This window comes from Panthera uncia (genome assembly GCF_023721935.1).
Source record: "Panthera uncia isolate 11264 chromosome A1 unlocalized genomic scaffold, Puncia_PCG_1.0 HiC_scaffold_17, whole genome shotgun sequence".
Lineage (NCBI taxonomy): Eukaryota > Metazoa > Chordata > Mammalia > Carnivora > Felidae > Panthera > Panthera uncia.
In genome coordinates this window covers 138,510,862-138,527,341 of record NW_026057577.1, presented here as the reverse complement: position 1 = coordinate 138,527,341, position 16,480 = coordinate 138,510,862, and positions in this window count along the sequence as shown.

The following is a 16,480-nucleotide window of genomic DNA, read 5'->3' as shown; positions in this document are numbered from 1 at the left end:
TGAGCTTTTCTTTTCTTCCCCCTTCTTCTTTTTTCCTTCCTTCCTTTTTTTTTTTTCAGACCACCACCAAGAATGAAATGGAGGTATCTACTGACAATGCTGTGAAAGTGATTTGTAGTGTGTTGTCGGGTACAGGGTTAACCCCTTTGAGGAATCAGGGATTGGGTGAGAGATACACTGGAAGATAGAGAAATAAGATTCCTCTATCTTCCCCACCTGGAGAAATGATTCTGTAGGCACGTAGCCTGAACGAGAAGCAAGTGTTGGCATTGCTACCATTTTTGAGCACTGACTATTCATGTAGCCATCTTTAAAGAATTTCGCTCTTAACTGAGAACAAACTGAGGGTTGATGGGGGGTGGGTGGGAGGGCAGGGTGGGTGATGGGTATTGAAGAGGGCATCTTTTGGGATGAGCACTGGGTGTTGTACGGAAACCAATTTGACAATAAATTTCGTATATTGAAGAAAAATAAAAAAATAAAGAATTTTGCTCTTTACGATAAAACTAGAGCCTCTCCCCTCTCTCCTATGTTACACAGCCTCTGATTGCAAATTTATTCTTGGCGTCTTTGAGTAGCAAGGGCCCTTTGACTGTCTTTCCCCTCCACATTTTCTTTCTTTCTTTCTTTCTTCCTCTTTCTTTCTTTCTTTCTTTCTTTCTTTCTTTCTTTCTTTCTTTCTTTCTTTCTTTCTTCTTGGTCCTGCCACTTTTTACATTTTCTGCTACGGAAGCAGTGAGCCTCTTAGCAGGTCACCTCACTCAGCCAATGAAACACCAAGAATGGAGACGTTTCTACTCTACAAATCAGGAAGAGGTTGTCTGTAAAGATAGTGTATTTTTCAAAAAGTGATTGCAGTTAGTTTTGTTGTCAGGTTGCAAAGAAAACCCCAAAGAACCTTTTTGATTCAATATTGCTTGTTTATTGTTTTTATTATCATTATTTTTTTAACGTTTATGTAGTTCTGAGACAGAGACAGACAGAGCACGCATGGGGGAGGGGCAGAGAGAGAGGGAGACCCCGAATCTAAAGCAGGCTCTGGGCTCTGAGCTGTCAGCACAGAGCCCGACGCGGGGCTCGAACTCACGAACCGTGAGATCATGACCTGGGCCGAAGTCGGTTGCTCAACCGACTGAGCCACCCAGGCGCCCCTCAATATTGCTTGTTTAATACAGAGAGTGATCCACTGGAAGAGATTTGTGCATTTGTGTTACTCTAGGCATATTTCTTGAATACTTTCTACGTGCCAGGCATAATGCTAGTTGACATATGGTCGAGAATAACAGCCATAGCTTCTGCCCTCAATCGATTTACAATTTGGATAAAACAGACCTCCCATTTTTGAATCTACAATGACATAATTGCAATATGACGATCATTGTATTTGAAGGGAAGCGAAGGAAAGTAAACAGAACTTATAAGATAGCTTAAGGGGGGGGGGGGGAAGGGACTTCACGTAGCTAGGAGTCAGGATAACCCTTACTAAGAAAGCAGCATTTCAGATGAAGCCTTAAGGATGAGTAGAAAGAGATTAGATGAAATGTGGAGTCAGGAGCTGGGGGGAGAAATGAGGGAGGGAGGTGGCAATGACTATACTGTTGGAGAGTGTGGACAATTGAGGAAGCGGGTGTAAATGAAGTGCAGGTGTTATTGGATGGTAGGTCTTGAGGCAGGAAGAAGCAGAGGTATTACAACAAGGCAGTTGGCAAGAGAAGAGGTTAAAGTGGTGTGTGCGTGTGTGTGTGTGTGTGCGTGTGTGTGTATGTTATTGAGGAATTAACTGGAGTACAGTTTGTAATGATGAGCAAATTCTTGGTATGACTTGGAAATTGGCACTTGAGGTGGAGTGAGGGCAAGGATCATTGGGTATCAATGTTGGCCAAGGTGTTGATGATGCATCCGTGGAATATTGGAGTTTCCTAGCATGATGGTGGGCTTGAGATGAAAAGAAGACTAAGTCTGTACTAGATGGCTATTGCTCAGCCGTAGAAAGAAGAGAGAGTTATAACCAGCTGCTCAAAGGGTCAAGCTTACAAAAAAGAGAGCAACCATTTGTCTGAACGTGGCTTTGGTTAGTCAGAAGGACATTGCAATGTCCTTCAGGACTCGTGACCCTGAGGTCTGAGAGAAAACACAGCTCCAATACCCACTTAAGAGAAGAAGCAGAATCCTTAGTTGAAAGTGGGTTTCAGTGAAGTCAAAATATGTGTGTGTGTGTGTGTGTGTGTGTGTGTGATAACTTCGAGATAATTATGGGTTAGAATCACGTACAGTAAAGTAAGAATAGACCTCCTTAAAACTCATACTCTCAGCCATTCCTCCAAACTTTGAATTTCTTTCGTAACCTTCCTCCCAAATCACAGTCAAGTACCTGTTTACAACCTTCCAGCGACAGATGAGTCACTATCTTCTAACACAGGGCATTTCACTTTGGGGGGCTCTATTGAAAAAGTGATTCTGGGGGTGCCTGGGTGGCTCAGTCGGTTAAGTGTCCAGCTTCAGCTCAGATCATGATCTCGCAGTCCGTGAGTTCAAGCCCCGCATCCGTCTGTGTGCTGACAGCTCAGAGCCTGGAACCTTCTTTGGATTCTGTGTCTCCCTCTCTCTCTGCCCCTTCCCTGCTCACACTCTGTCTCTCTCTCTCTCAAAAATAAATAAACATTAAAAAATTAAAAAAAGAAAAAGTGATTCTGCATATGACAGACATTCTAATAACTCTAGGACTTTCTAAGGGATGTGCAACGAGGGTGCATAGACTGAAAAGTTATTCCATCAAAAATTTTCAGAATGAGCATTTGTTTACGTAACACTTGCATGACTTAAAAATATAAGAACCGCATTCATATTTTAAAAAATGCATCAAAACTTGAAAAATAAATTTACAAACACTTCATGATACGTGCTGGGGACTGAAATGTGTCCCCTTAAAATTGATAGGTTGAATCCCTGACCTACGATGTGACTATATGTGGAGACAGGGACTCTGGGAAGCAATTAAAGTTAAATGAGGTATTAGGGTGGGGATTAGGTATTAGGGTATTAGTGTCCTTATAAAATTAGACACTAGAGAGTTTACTCACTCTCTCTTTCCCTTTCTCCCCACGTTCTGCATGCACAGCAAGAAGGCACAGTCTGCAAGCCAAGAAAAAGGCTCTCACCAGAAGCCACATCAGTCAGAGACCCTGATCTTGCATTTCAGGCTTCAGACCTGTGAGAAAGAAATGCCTTGTTGTTTACATTCCAGCTTGTGGTTGGTCCTGAAGGCTGAGCCGACTAAGATAGTAGGATTCAAATCGTGAGTATAGTTAGCTTTCTGACTAAGTTTTCTGCAGTTACCACTTCTAATTGTATTTCAGTTTTTTTCCTTATTGGAACTGTAAACATTCTACAATTTACACTTCACAGGATGAACGTTATCACTCAAGAAGCGAATTGAGTACTATGAGGTATAGGCGTTTCAGGTTAATTTTAAATATAAGTTTATTAAGTTATTTTTTGGGTGGGTCTTGATTTACCCATATCCTGAAAACATTGTTTCTTGCTCTAGAGTAAGCTTTGTAGTCAGGAGAAAGCAGAAAGACTCCTTGTGTAGGCACTCTAGTCCCTAAGGTTAATTCTGTACGAAGAGGTTACCAAAAGCTCTCTCAAGTCACTGTCCCATTGGGTAGCAAATGCAGTATTTATGTTTGAGAAAACTGTTACAGTATATTACAACGGTTAAATTGTCAAAATATGCCTGGATCTCATCCTTTCACGGAAACATGTTTTCATCGTATACACTTTTTAACAGGGAGGACTTGCTCTTCAGATTTTCTCCATGAGATCTAGAGATGACTCTGTTCGATTTTTCTCCTTGTATCCCGCCCAACAGAAGCTGCGTATTTTGAGGATAACCGCCTGGTTATGAGCAAAATAACTCTAAATAAACACAAATACGTTCTACTGAATGTGCCTTTCCAATTTGAGATTCAACTTCATAGTGTCAAATTGGCTGGGCCAAGACTACCGCCAGAGCCCCACAGCTCAGATCTCAGGGTTCCTCCATAGCTCTGTCCGTCCTGTGGATCATTTCATTTGCTGTGCATTGAAATGAGAGTGCTTTCTTTTCTGAAACACTAAGGTCTAAACAGGGAAGTGCAGTCAGATGGTCTACCCAAGGGCCAGAGAAGAAATTTTGCCATTTTAAAATGGGTTTTGAGGTTACCATTAAGGACAATATATACTTGTGTCATCAGTGATGTGAAAATGTCTATAGTTATTTAGTAGGAAGAACACATTTGTTAAGAAAATTTCTTTTTTCTATCTCTGTGCATTTTTTTTTTTTTTGCTATTGATAAAGAAGCGAATCTATTCATTCCACAAACTTTTATTGCGTACCGACAATGTGTCTGGTTTAGTGGCAAGTGGAGGGATGCTCAAATAAAAGGCACGGTCTCTGTCCCCAAGCCGATATAGTAACTATTTATTAAATAAAGGTGGGAAGGTGCTTACATAAGAGAAATTGGAATCTAGGATGATGTACAGATTTCCGGGTTCAGTTGTTGATCTGATGGGAGGCATAATTATTATATAGTGGCCTCTCATTTATAAATAGTGGCAGGATGGATGCCAAAGAGAGCTCCCCAATTTTGGCTCCTTTAACGTAGTAGTGAAACAGATTTTATGATTATGAGCAGCCATTTTGAAGACCTGATTAATTTCTACCTCTCTTACCTTGGTGAATAAGAAATGAATTTCATGGACCAGCAGCTTATCATCTGAAGGAAGTATTAACAGTTGGGTTTGTCATTGATGGTACAGGTGGCTAACAAGGAAGTTCAGTGTGTGTCTCACACGGGATGATCCTTGCTCTGTCTGTTTTCAGATTATTCGTTAATACACATATTGTTGTGCTGTTTTTGGTATTCTGACTCCAACTGAGTACATGGGTACACAATTTTAATAAGCCTATTAATATAAAAAATGGATCTCGAGAGCTAGAGGTTTTTAAAAGATGAGTTGTAATTTTACTTAAAGAATTCAAGGTCTCTTGAAGTATTTCCTCTAACACTAGAACTGTTATTATTGAGAGACAATTCTCCACGGACGTTTAGTATTTCTGCACACCTCGTGAGTGAACACTCGACTGCCCTGTGGTCTGGACTATCTTTGCATGGGTACTTGTGTTGTGAACAGCTTTGCAAGAGCTAGGTATTGTCTCTGGAGGAAAAGTCGGGAATGTTTACTGCCTGTTACAAAAGATTCAGGGTCCTCAGATTCAGGATCCCTCTGCTATAACACAACCCACTGTGTGTGCAGATGTCATCCTGCCCATTTGCATTAGGGGTCTGGGAGCTGGCACCAAAATACTGATACTCTGACTACCGCTACTGCTGTGAGTAATAAATTGTCCTTTTGTCTGATTCAGGAGACTCGTGTCTTCCACTAGAATCCATGAAATGGGCTAACTTGTTAGCTTGCAACTAGGGTGAATTCTCAGGTCTTTCATAGTTCTTGACAGATACCGTATTTCAGATTCCTATCTACCAATTCACAGACTCTATATTCTACCGTAAAATCGGAAACATCTCAACTTTTTCATCATTAACAGGGCAGAGCTCCAAGCTGTGAGGCAAGTTAAAAAAATTAAAAAAAAAATTTGAATGTCCACTTTGTCTTATTTTTCAAAAAAAAATTTTTTTTAACGTTTATTTATTTTTGAGACAGAGAGAGACAGAGCATGAACAGGGGAGGGTCACAGAGAGAGGGAGACACAGAATCTGAAACAGGCTCCAGGCTCTGAGCGGTCAGCACAGAGCCCGACGCGGGGGTCGAACCCACGGACCGCGAGATCATGACCTGAGCCGAAGTCGGACGCTTAATCGACCGAGCCACCCAGGCGCCCCAAATGTCCACTTTGTCTTATGTTTGTGAACCTTCATATTTATTATAAATTATAATGTTGAAAACCTCTTATGGAGACAAACTGTAGTATAAGAGTACTTTCAAAGCAATAGCTTTTTTGGAAATGTGAAAGCTTATCATTGTTCATAGATCATTTATTTGCAGTACATTTAACTCTCATACAAGCACCATAAATAAATGTTTTGCTTTCTGTTTTGTAGTCAGCTTTATTGAGGTGTACTTTATGTGCAATAAACTGCATCCATTTAAAGTGTACAATTTGATGAATATTGACAGCTGAATACGCCTGTAAGAACACCATCACAACCAATTTATAAAACATTGTCATCACCCCCCAAAAGATTCCTGTACTCTTTTGAACCTAAATGAATTTTGACTACAAGTGAAAGCCTTTTACGTTGGGACACTTCAGGAATAATTTTTACTGGGGAATTTTTGCCAGTGTCCAATTTCGTTTCCGTTTTCAATCATTTCAAGCATGAATATTTGATTTTTTTTTCCCTTGGGTATTTGCTCTGGCTTGTATTTTCCTTTTAATGGTTTCTCGGTCTAGTCTTTTCCTCTCTCTCATATCATTTGGAGCAGAAAGGCTGAATAATATTCTCATGAGCTCATAGAAGTGGGATAAACAGTGTGAATTTGAAACATGTAAAGATTAAGTTGCTTTGCGGAAAGAAAGAAAAACCTATCATCGTCAGGAAACAGAGTGTGGGTGTTAGTGCATGAGGATGTGGAGACTGATCATGGAAGCAGTAAAAATGGTAATTATTTATATAATTAAGTGATAACTTATATATAAAACGTATGCTTCAACATTAATCATGATGTGTGATTTGAGAGTCTTTCCTTCTCTCAATCACTGACCCATTTTCTAGGGAAGACTTTCTCAGCCCGTTATAATCATGGCTCTCAAAATCCAAGGGTGAATTTTGACTCCTGTATTTCCCTCGGCAGTTTACAATGGGTCACGTGGGCCACTTTGTCTTGAGACCCTTCAAAGTAATGAATGGGAGCCGAACTCTGAAAGCAACTTCCTCCCAGCCATGGTTGTGTGCGGAGGACAAGACATTTACATGTTCTAATTCGGCATATGAAATAGAGCTAAATAGTACCTTCCGTTAGAGTGGTTCCACTTGTCATAGGACTTCTGATTTATCAAATAAGTGTTTTCTCTCTTCTCTCATCAGTTTGTAAACTTTATTTTTTTAAAATTGTTAATAATTTTTTAAAAATTTTATTTATTTATTCCGAGAGCGAGCGAGTATACACATGCGAGCAGGGGAAGAGAAGAGAGAGGAGGGAGAGAGAGAAGCCCAACAGGCTCTGTGCGCTCAGTGCAGACGCAGGGTTCAGTCCCCAAACAGTGAGATAATGACCTGAGCTGAAATCAAGAGTCAGACGCTTATCTGACTGAGCCACCCGGGCACCCCTAAACTTTATTTTTAAAGATGTGGATGGAAAAGACTTCTGTCTGCCTTATGTGAAAAGGAGGGATGCTCCAAGCAGTTTGGAAAACTATAAAATTAAAAAAAAACTTGAAGTCACTTATCTAGGATTTTTACGACACTTCCTTCAACCTCCTACTTCTCACTGATGAAGGTTTTTTCTAGTTCAAGGGGAAAAATCCACAGCAACTGTAAGCATGTAAAATCAAGCAGGTCCCTGGGATTTGTCTGCAGTCTATCTACTCCCTTTCACATCTGGAAATGCTCAGTTAGACACAGGTCAAAACCCACAACATGCACGTTTTATCCCTGTGTGTCTGTCTGCATCTTCCAAGCTGTTTTGCAGCCGTGGCTGTTTTTTGTTAGCAATGGGATGAACAAAACAGGAACAATGAAAATTTTAAACCAACAACTCACCATTTTTTCTGCATTACATATGGAACAATTGTTGTGCCTTTTCCAAAAATAGTCTACCACGAGGAGCCATTAGTAATCAGAGATAAAGGAGCCGAAGGGCTCAGGAGGTCTGTTCCATGCACAAACATATTCTAGAACCTTCGTTGTCCTTAAGAACAACATTATCTTATTGGAGTCTGGATTTCCGAATACCGTAACACAGTTAAACTATGATTAGGAAGCACTTTGTTTGGTGCACAGCAGGGTAGCCGGGACTCCGTTTGCTAGGATTGGATCTATTTGTGGGGCATCAAACACCCAGCCTGGGTATCTTTTTGTGAATCATGCACCTGGACTGGGAAATGTTTTCATTTGCCCTGAGGTGCAGCATATGCATAAGATTAGGTGAGTAGGTGACAATTACACCTGCTCAGAGACTCTCCTCTTTGTCAGCAGAGGCATTGTTATGACTTTTCACACCCGAGATCCCTTCTGAATGGTGCCCAGATCCGTGTTTCCCATGGCGTTCTCCCATGGAGTTCATAGGTAGGGGGTGTTTTGATCCAAGGAAAAAATAAGTTCTGGTTTCTTTTGGTTTTGTTTGTTCGTTTTGTCATCGTCATCATCATTACCATCATTTTTTCATGGATATACCAGTTCAAGGAGGACAAAGTTGTTGTAGGGAAATAAAGCAGGCTGGTGGGGGCCAGATGAAACCAAACGAGTGGCTCACTAAGCTAAGAAAGCAAAGCTCGGGGAAGACCGAGAGATTGTGGTGAGGGTTGAAACTGGGCTGTAGGTAAGATAAAGGCTGTTTTAGGAACTCCCTTTATACTAGGAATGCATTTTCTCTGGTTCTCCTTCTAGAATACTAAACGGGAATGGCAATAGGACACAGTAGGATGGACATGTTGGTTTTGGAATTCAGACGAGGTCAAGATTTCTGGTCCAGAGGAGTTGGTGGATGCATCTAGGCAGGTTAAAAACACGGAAGTCAGGGAGTAGGGGTCCGAAACCTAGAGGAGAAGCCTGGAGAACCAAGAGCTCAGAGCCTATGAAGAAAAGATCAATGATCTTGGCCAAAAGTTAGGAAAGAAGGAGCAGGCTCTCAGCCCAAGGTCTGAGCTGTGTGGGACCAGGTACAAGAATAAAGCTTGATTTCGAGGGTTAAGCTCACTGCCTTGGCATCTGGGTGCCCAGGACGGATGTGTGATTCTGAGAAAGCCTGACCATGCAGTTTGTAGAATGTAAGTTCTGTCTGACCAGGGTTTTTGAACCAATGGAGAAGTCATTTCCTGCTGCCTAATTTAAAACTGCAACATATTCATGAGTATAAAGAAAAACCAGAGGGATATTTTTGAAGTAGATGATAATGCTCAGGTATGAAAAAGGTGTAATCTCTCTAAAACATCAATCCTTCACGTTGCAGCTTAGAAATAGTTGCCAGTTAATTTGCTCATTAGTTCATTCATTCATTCATTCATCAAATATTTACTAAATGTCTACTACATGGCAACGTGTTTAATATCTTATAAAATCAACTTTAGTTCCTAACTTTCATTATTTGTCCATTTAGATTTTTTAGTGGAGAGTGAGTCTCTCTACTCATGTAAGCAATTAATAATGGAATAACTGTTTAGGCAAGTTCAAACTCTGGGGAATTGTGAAACTTACCAGGAAATGTTGATAACAACGGAGGGAAATAAAATAAGGTCATAAAAGCCTGAGGTGGTGGTTTGTGACTAAAATATTGATTTGAGAATGTATTAACTGAACCACTTAGCTAGGATAATGGCAAAGTTGGACATCTGCATGGAGGCTGTGATTGATTGTAGAGTGATGAAGAAATTGGTCCAAACCCCTACATTGGGTGAAAATAAATCGATTTGGTAGCTTCCTCTACATTTATTATTTGAGATAATTTTAGCAGGGAATACCAGACTAGAGGTACTTTTTTGGATACTGGCTCAAGTTGTTTGCCAGAAATACAGTCTGAAAGGCTCTCTTTACCTCCTATTTGTGACTTGTGGTTTGTTGAGCCAGCCATTGTAATCTCCCGAAAGAATGACTATACTTATTTCGTTCTGTTTTATAGGCACAATGTGAGTATATGTATGGGAACAGCATGGGCTATATTGGGGTGGCAGGGAATAAGCAAATAATTCAGGAATACTCCTCTATGAGTTGCAAAGATTATTTTGAGTGGAGAATTATTTTAAATTCGCTGATTATTTCCAGGAAGTTTTGTGAGTGTCTTCTCTGATCAGGCTAGATACGAATTACTTCAACCAGATAAAAGCTCTTAAAAGGAGTCAAGGTAAGAATTAGAAAGAGATTTTTTTTTTTTTTTAATGTGAACACAGAGGACTCTGGGCAGCTGGTGGGCAAAATGATGGTGTTGGCAACAGATGTTGGCAATGATGGTGTTGGCAACCGTAGATAAGAGGCGTGGCAAGAAGAAGGTTTCAGAGAGGGAAGCCAGGGGAGGATGGCTGTGTTTGCCTTGGAACCCAACTGCTACCAACATTGTTCTTCTTCGTAAGTTAAATCATGAGAACTGTTTGCGTTAGAGGTTTGAGCATCCTTCCGTTTGATCCTGTTTACCTGAACCGGGTCAGTTCAGCGCAGTCCATGGAAATGCTCTCCTTTCTGGGGGTGGGAAAGAGAAAAGGAGACCAGGAAACAAATTAAAAATAAAATAACAGAAACGTACACGATTAATGTTCTTAATCTTTCCTCAATACGTGAACGCTTTCCTGATTTCTAGGACCCGGTGGTTGCGGAAGTTAGGCCAAGAATTAACTCTGTGCCAACACAATGGATTCATGTTCTTTGAACATTGAATATACGAGAACTTAACTACAGCTTGACTGAGGGAAAAAGAATACAAATTTACAGACAGGGAATGACTATGCCCTTCATTTCACGCAACGTGCGCGTGCCCTGCCATGAGATGTGATCGTTCAGCCTGTTTCCGGCTGTTAGCCACGCCAAGAGCAACAACCAACCAATGGACCAACCAACCATTTGACCCTTATTTGCCCCCTCTTGTGTCAGTCCTCCATCTGAAATTCCGAAACATAAAAACTGTTGGAAACTAACGGTTATCTTTTTCTAATTAATTTGGTGGCAAAACTTAACCTGAACTGATGTGGACATTTTTAAAATAGGCTTTACCTCACATGGTCCTAATTTTCATACAGTTACCTCAAAAATAATGTGTTGGGATACAGAATGCTTGAGATGGTTCATAAAATATTGCACACGCTCAGGTTGGCTTTTTCACATCCTAATGAATTAGGTCTTTAGGGCCACGTTAAGCAGAAGAGAATTATACTTTTTTAATCCTCATAACAAGCTCTTAAATTAGGTACACTGGTTATCTCCATTATGTATACGGCTGGGGAAACCCACAGAGGTCAAGTAGCCTACTCAAGGTCAGAGAGCTAGTGAGTCGAGAAGCTGGCTTGTTGAATTCTTGAACACTGTTTCACATCTGTTTTCCATCTTTTGCGTCAAAACAAACATGGGCAAAGCCCCAGGAGTGTATGAAGTATAGAGTCTAGGTCCTTTACCCCCTGCTTCCCTAACCCAATTTCTCGGATGTGTTGTTGAATAGTTTTGTACACATCTTTCTGGACAATTTTCTGTCCCGTACAAACGCAGACACATACAAGCAAGTGTTAAATATCAGTCTATACGCTCGACAGTATAAGAAATGTAACAGAATATTTCCATTAAATGTCATTTCTCTTTTAAGCCTCTGTTCTGGGATTGCAAGAAGTGAAATCTCAGAACGCAGAACAGTTCCAGCCAGTCCCAGATTTCCCCAGGGAATTCGTTATCGCTGCCTTCCCACCTGCAGGTGTCAGTCCATTTGGGGGAGTCTTGAAGTGAAGGGTGGGTGGTGAAATGGTGAGGGCTCCATCTACTCCTTTGCTTCTATTTACAGTAGTAGCTACTGACATGTTTTATTTTTTTCATTGCTTGCTACAGGCATTGAGAGATAAGTCTTTAACTTATCAGACGCTAACTTAAATGAATATTTACTGCCATCTATATAAGGTAAGAATATTAGAGTAGTATAATTCCATTTACCACTCTTTCCAGATACTTTCATAGGGCCATATATTTTACTTCTCTCTATATTTTAAAACTCAAAATGTGTGTAATTTTTTTTTTTTCATTTCAAAGGGTCAATTCGAAAAGTAGTTATTTTAGGAAAAGTAGTTATTTATATTTACTTGCATACTTACCATTTCTTGTGCTCTTGATTTCTTCCTGCAGATCTGTGTTTCCACTTGAGAATGGAACTCTCAGTGTCAAGAACTCCCTTTAGCTTTTCTTGTCGTGAGGTTTTGCTTGCAATAAATTCTCTCAGTTTTTGTTTGAAATGGTTTTGCTTTGCCTCCATTTTCTAAAGGATATAGTTGCTGGTGCAGCATTAACAGCTGAGAGGGGTGCCTGGGTGGCTCAATGGGTTAAGTGCCCGACTCTTGATTTTGACTCAGGTCATGAGGTTCATGAGTTCAAGCCCCGCACTGGGCGGACAGGGCTGACAGGGGAGAGTCCACTTGGGATTCTTTCTCTCTCCTTCTGTCTCCGCCCCTCCCCCACCTGTGTGCTCCCATGTGAGTGCTCTCTTTCTCTCTCTCTCAGAACAAATAAATAAACTTAAAAAAAAAACAGCTGAGAAATTTTTCATGTGGCATTTTCAGGGTAATATTTCATTATCTTCTACCTTGTATATATCTTTTTTGTGCGTGAGAAATCAGTCATCGTTCGTGTTGCTGTCGCCCTGAATGTAATGCGTTTTTTTTTTTCCTCTGATTGCTTTTAATGTTTTTCCTTTTAATAATTGGTTTTCACCAGTTTGAACATAAGGTACCTAGGTATGTTTATCTTTGTGTTTGCCCTGTTGAAGATTCGCAATGTTTTGGGGTCTGTTGATGTTATTTATTTATTTATTTTTTATTAGTTTGGAAATGTTTTAACTATTTTCTCTTCAAGTATTTCTTCTGTCTCCACATTTCCTTCTGGGACTTCAGTTACATATATGTCATATAATAAAATATTGCCCCACCTGTCTTGAATTACTAGTATGTGTATTTTTTCTTTTTTTTTTCTTTTTTCTGTTTTTCTGCCTTTGAGTTAATTAACTGTTTTTTTTTTTTTTTTTGTAGGTCTAGTCTGCAGGTAAGCCAATTTAATAAACTTTTTATTTTTGGTATCGTATGTTCAGTTACGTAACGTGATTTCCATGTTTTTGTTTGTTTTTGTTTTCAACTTCCCAGCTGAGATTCTAGAGCCATTCATCTATTTGGTCTACCTTTTTTTTTCTAAATTCTTTAGTCGAATTCTCTTAACTGTTTCAACGTTTTCGTTAATTTCAGCATCTAAGTTATATGTGGGTCTATTTCTATTAATTAATTTTTTTTCCTATTCATTGGGGCATATTTTCATATGTTGTATTACGTCTGGCTGTGGGAGACTGAATATTTTGGATGATAAACCTTCCGGGTTATGTTATGTTATTCTAAAGAGTGTTAAATCTGGGGGCACCTGGGTGGCTCAGTTGGTTGAGCATCTGACTTTGGCTGAAGTCATGATCTCGGGGTTCTCTGAGCCCCCCATGTGGGGTTCGCTGCTGTCACCGAGGAGTCCTCTTAGGATCTCTGTCCTCCTCTCTCTGCCCCTTCCCCTCTTGCACTCTCTCTTTCTCAAAAATAAATGTAAACATTAAAAAAAAAAAAAAGAGTGTTAAATTTTGTTCCGAAAGGTGAATACATGGCTTATAATTTCCTAGCGTAATCTTCTGATCTTTTGGAGGTTTGCTTTGGGGGTTTGTGCGTGGGGGTGGTCTGTTCGGTCTTATCCTTAGTTCTGTGCCATAGATCTTAGTCGTGATGCGTGATTCTTACCCCTAAGGTGTGGTCCTTCAGAGATCCAATGAAAAGGGAAGGTAACTAGTAAGCCCCACTAACCTGGCCACACTGGAACTATAAACTCTCCACTACGAGATAGTCGCGGAGATATTTTCTCGCTTCTTTATTCTTCCAGCCGCTGCATTCTGCCTGGTGCCTCAGATTCTCACCATTAAGCATGGACGGTTTAGATGTAGGCCAAACTGAGGGTATTTGCAGGCAGATTGGGGGGCATCCCTTCTGTGTTTCCCGACTCTTTGGAATTTTTCCGCCAATTTCCCGCACCTTTGGCGGTCCCGTTCCGCCCTTTGTGTCCTCTCCACAATAGGATGCTCTTTCCTGGTTGATTTCTCTTCTCGCCCTGCGCTGCAAGAAGCCCTGAGAATGTCCTCAGGGGAAAAGCCAACTAATTATGGAGCTCGCCTGGGGTGCTTCCCCTCAAGGACTAGATTTTCTTGTTTCTGCCTGCTTTGGATTGTACACCGTTGCCTGCAAACAGTTGCTTTGCTCTGTTTGTCTAGAGTTTATGATTGTTATTTATAGGAGGTTTAGTTTGATGTGAGCTATGCCGCCATGAATAGATCCTCCTCGTAAACTAATATCTAATATTCACTGACTCCCTGTCCTTTGTCACGTGCTATGTAGATTTACATATATCACCACCGAGCCACTAAACAACATAGGAGGTAGGTGTCATCGTCCTCATCATCATCATTTTACAGAATAAGAAACTGATGCACAGAGTGATAAAGAAACTGGCCCAAGTTTAGAAAGCAAGAGACAGACACAGGATCCGATGACATATATACTGAATATAAAGCTTCTGTTATTCTGTTTCAGTGATTTTCAGATTTAGCCGTAGACTGGAATTTTCTGGGGAGCTTTACAAATGTCAATGCCTTTGTTCCAACTCCAGAGATTTTCTTTTTTTTTTTTTTGTTTTTTTAATAACAAGTCTTTGCTATAGCGTGGCTATTGAGATTTTAAAAAGTTCCTCCAGATGTTTCAAATATTCGCCTAAGACTGAGAACCACTGTGTCATGCCATGCTTCCTGTAATACTGCCTAACCCCTATAAACACTCCATTAATATTTATTTGTTGCTTCCTAAATAATAATGGAATGGAAAGATGTTTCATGCATTTACTACTCTGGCATCTTGATGATTAACAGTGAAAGAACAGCTTTTTGCGTATCTTAAATTAATTTTGTAAGGGCCAATCCATTACTAAGTGTTCTGGTTGCTCTTGTCTATGTGAGAAATGCTGTTTATGAATGGGACTAATAATTCTATTTAGCCCGTAATAAGAATTTTCTCCTTGTTCGCGTGTTTTGTGCTTAAAAATAGATAAGCTCCCAAGAGCTATGAGAATACTTCCTGTCTTTGTTAATCAATATAAATAACGTAAATAGTCAATGATTAGAATAAAAGCCAACACTCCCATGTGGAGTCATTTGAGGTCTTTTGACCAGTTGGAGGTCGTGGCTATAGGATGTTGATGGTGCGTAAGAAACAGCACATTTTGAAGAATGAGGCACATACGTGGACTCTGGGGGCCTCATTTTCCCATATTAGTCTGATTGGGATGACCTAAGAGAGTCTCCGAACTTCTCTCGACCTCTGTTGTCTATTCTATCAAATTCAGAATTGAGGCCCTTCTGGCTTCATCGTTCTACGAATATCAAATCATTTTCTGCTCAAAATACCCCTTTTGGCTCGCTGTCACGAGGACAGCACAGTCACTAGAATAAAGCATGTATGTCAACATCCAAAGTAAGAGCATACTATTTGCACACGCCTTCAATTGCATTTATTTCAGTGAATAAACTGATGGTTTGGAGGTCAAGTGAATACTGCTAATTCCAGATAGAGGTGGCTTGATGACGGCAGAGGAAATGAAGATGGGTGGTACATTTTAATAACTATCTAACGAGTCACATCGAACTCTCTGTTTCAAGAGAGAGCTAAACATGTCTTTGTTTGGGAAATCCCATGACACTATGCTGCGTTTTCACCTGGCAAGTGACGCTGGCCCCAGTAGTTGCCTACATTGAAGCCCTTCTTTCTAGAACGGTAACATTGTGATTTGCTTTAGTCAGGATTGCTATTCTTATTGGGGGAGCAATGGCTGTGATCAAAAAAAAAGTGACTAAGCCCACCAAGAAAGGCTGAGGATTTGGGAACAATACCGCCTAGGATTTGGGAACAATAGATGGAACAATGATGTTGTGTTTGGGAACAGTTTTGCTTTGATCCGGGTATCGTTCAGGTTGGGCACAAAGCTGTTTTTACTGGTAGTTAAACATTTGGCAATTGCTGATCAGAAACAATGTACTAGATGTCCTGCTGAAGTAATATGGCTCAGAGAGCAGAACACCGAACTAGAATGTGAAAATATTTGTACTAAAGTGTATGTGTATTGCTGTTGATTGGCCTGGGGGACTCATTTTCATTCTTCAGTACCTTGGTATATGTGTGCATGGATGTCTGTATTGGTTTACTTTGGGATGTGGTGTCAGGAGATAGGACATCTTTAATTAGAGGAGTTTGAAATATGAGGAGTTGCAATATTTTAAGGAATAGCCTAAGGTGATGGTCAAAATAAAAAAAAAAGTCAGAAAACATAAAAATGATGAAGGTTATGAGAAAGCTGAATGACAGCAGGCATTTATGTAAAGATACTGGAGAAAAGACATCTGAGATGTTTGGGACTTCTGTCTTAAGAACAGCGATCTAATTACAGGACAAAGGATAGTTAGCTCGTAGATTTGCTGAGCATATTGTATATTGGTTTACTTTTTACAGTCTTTG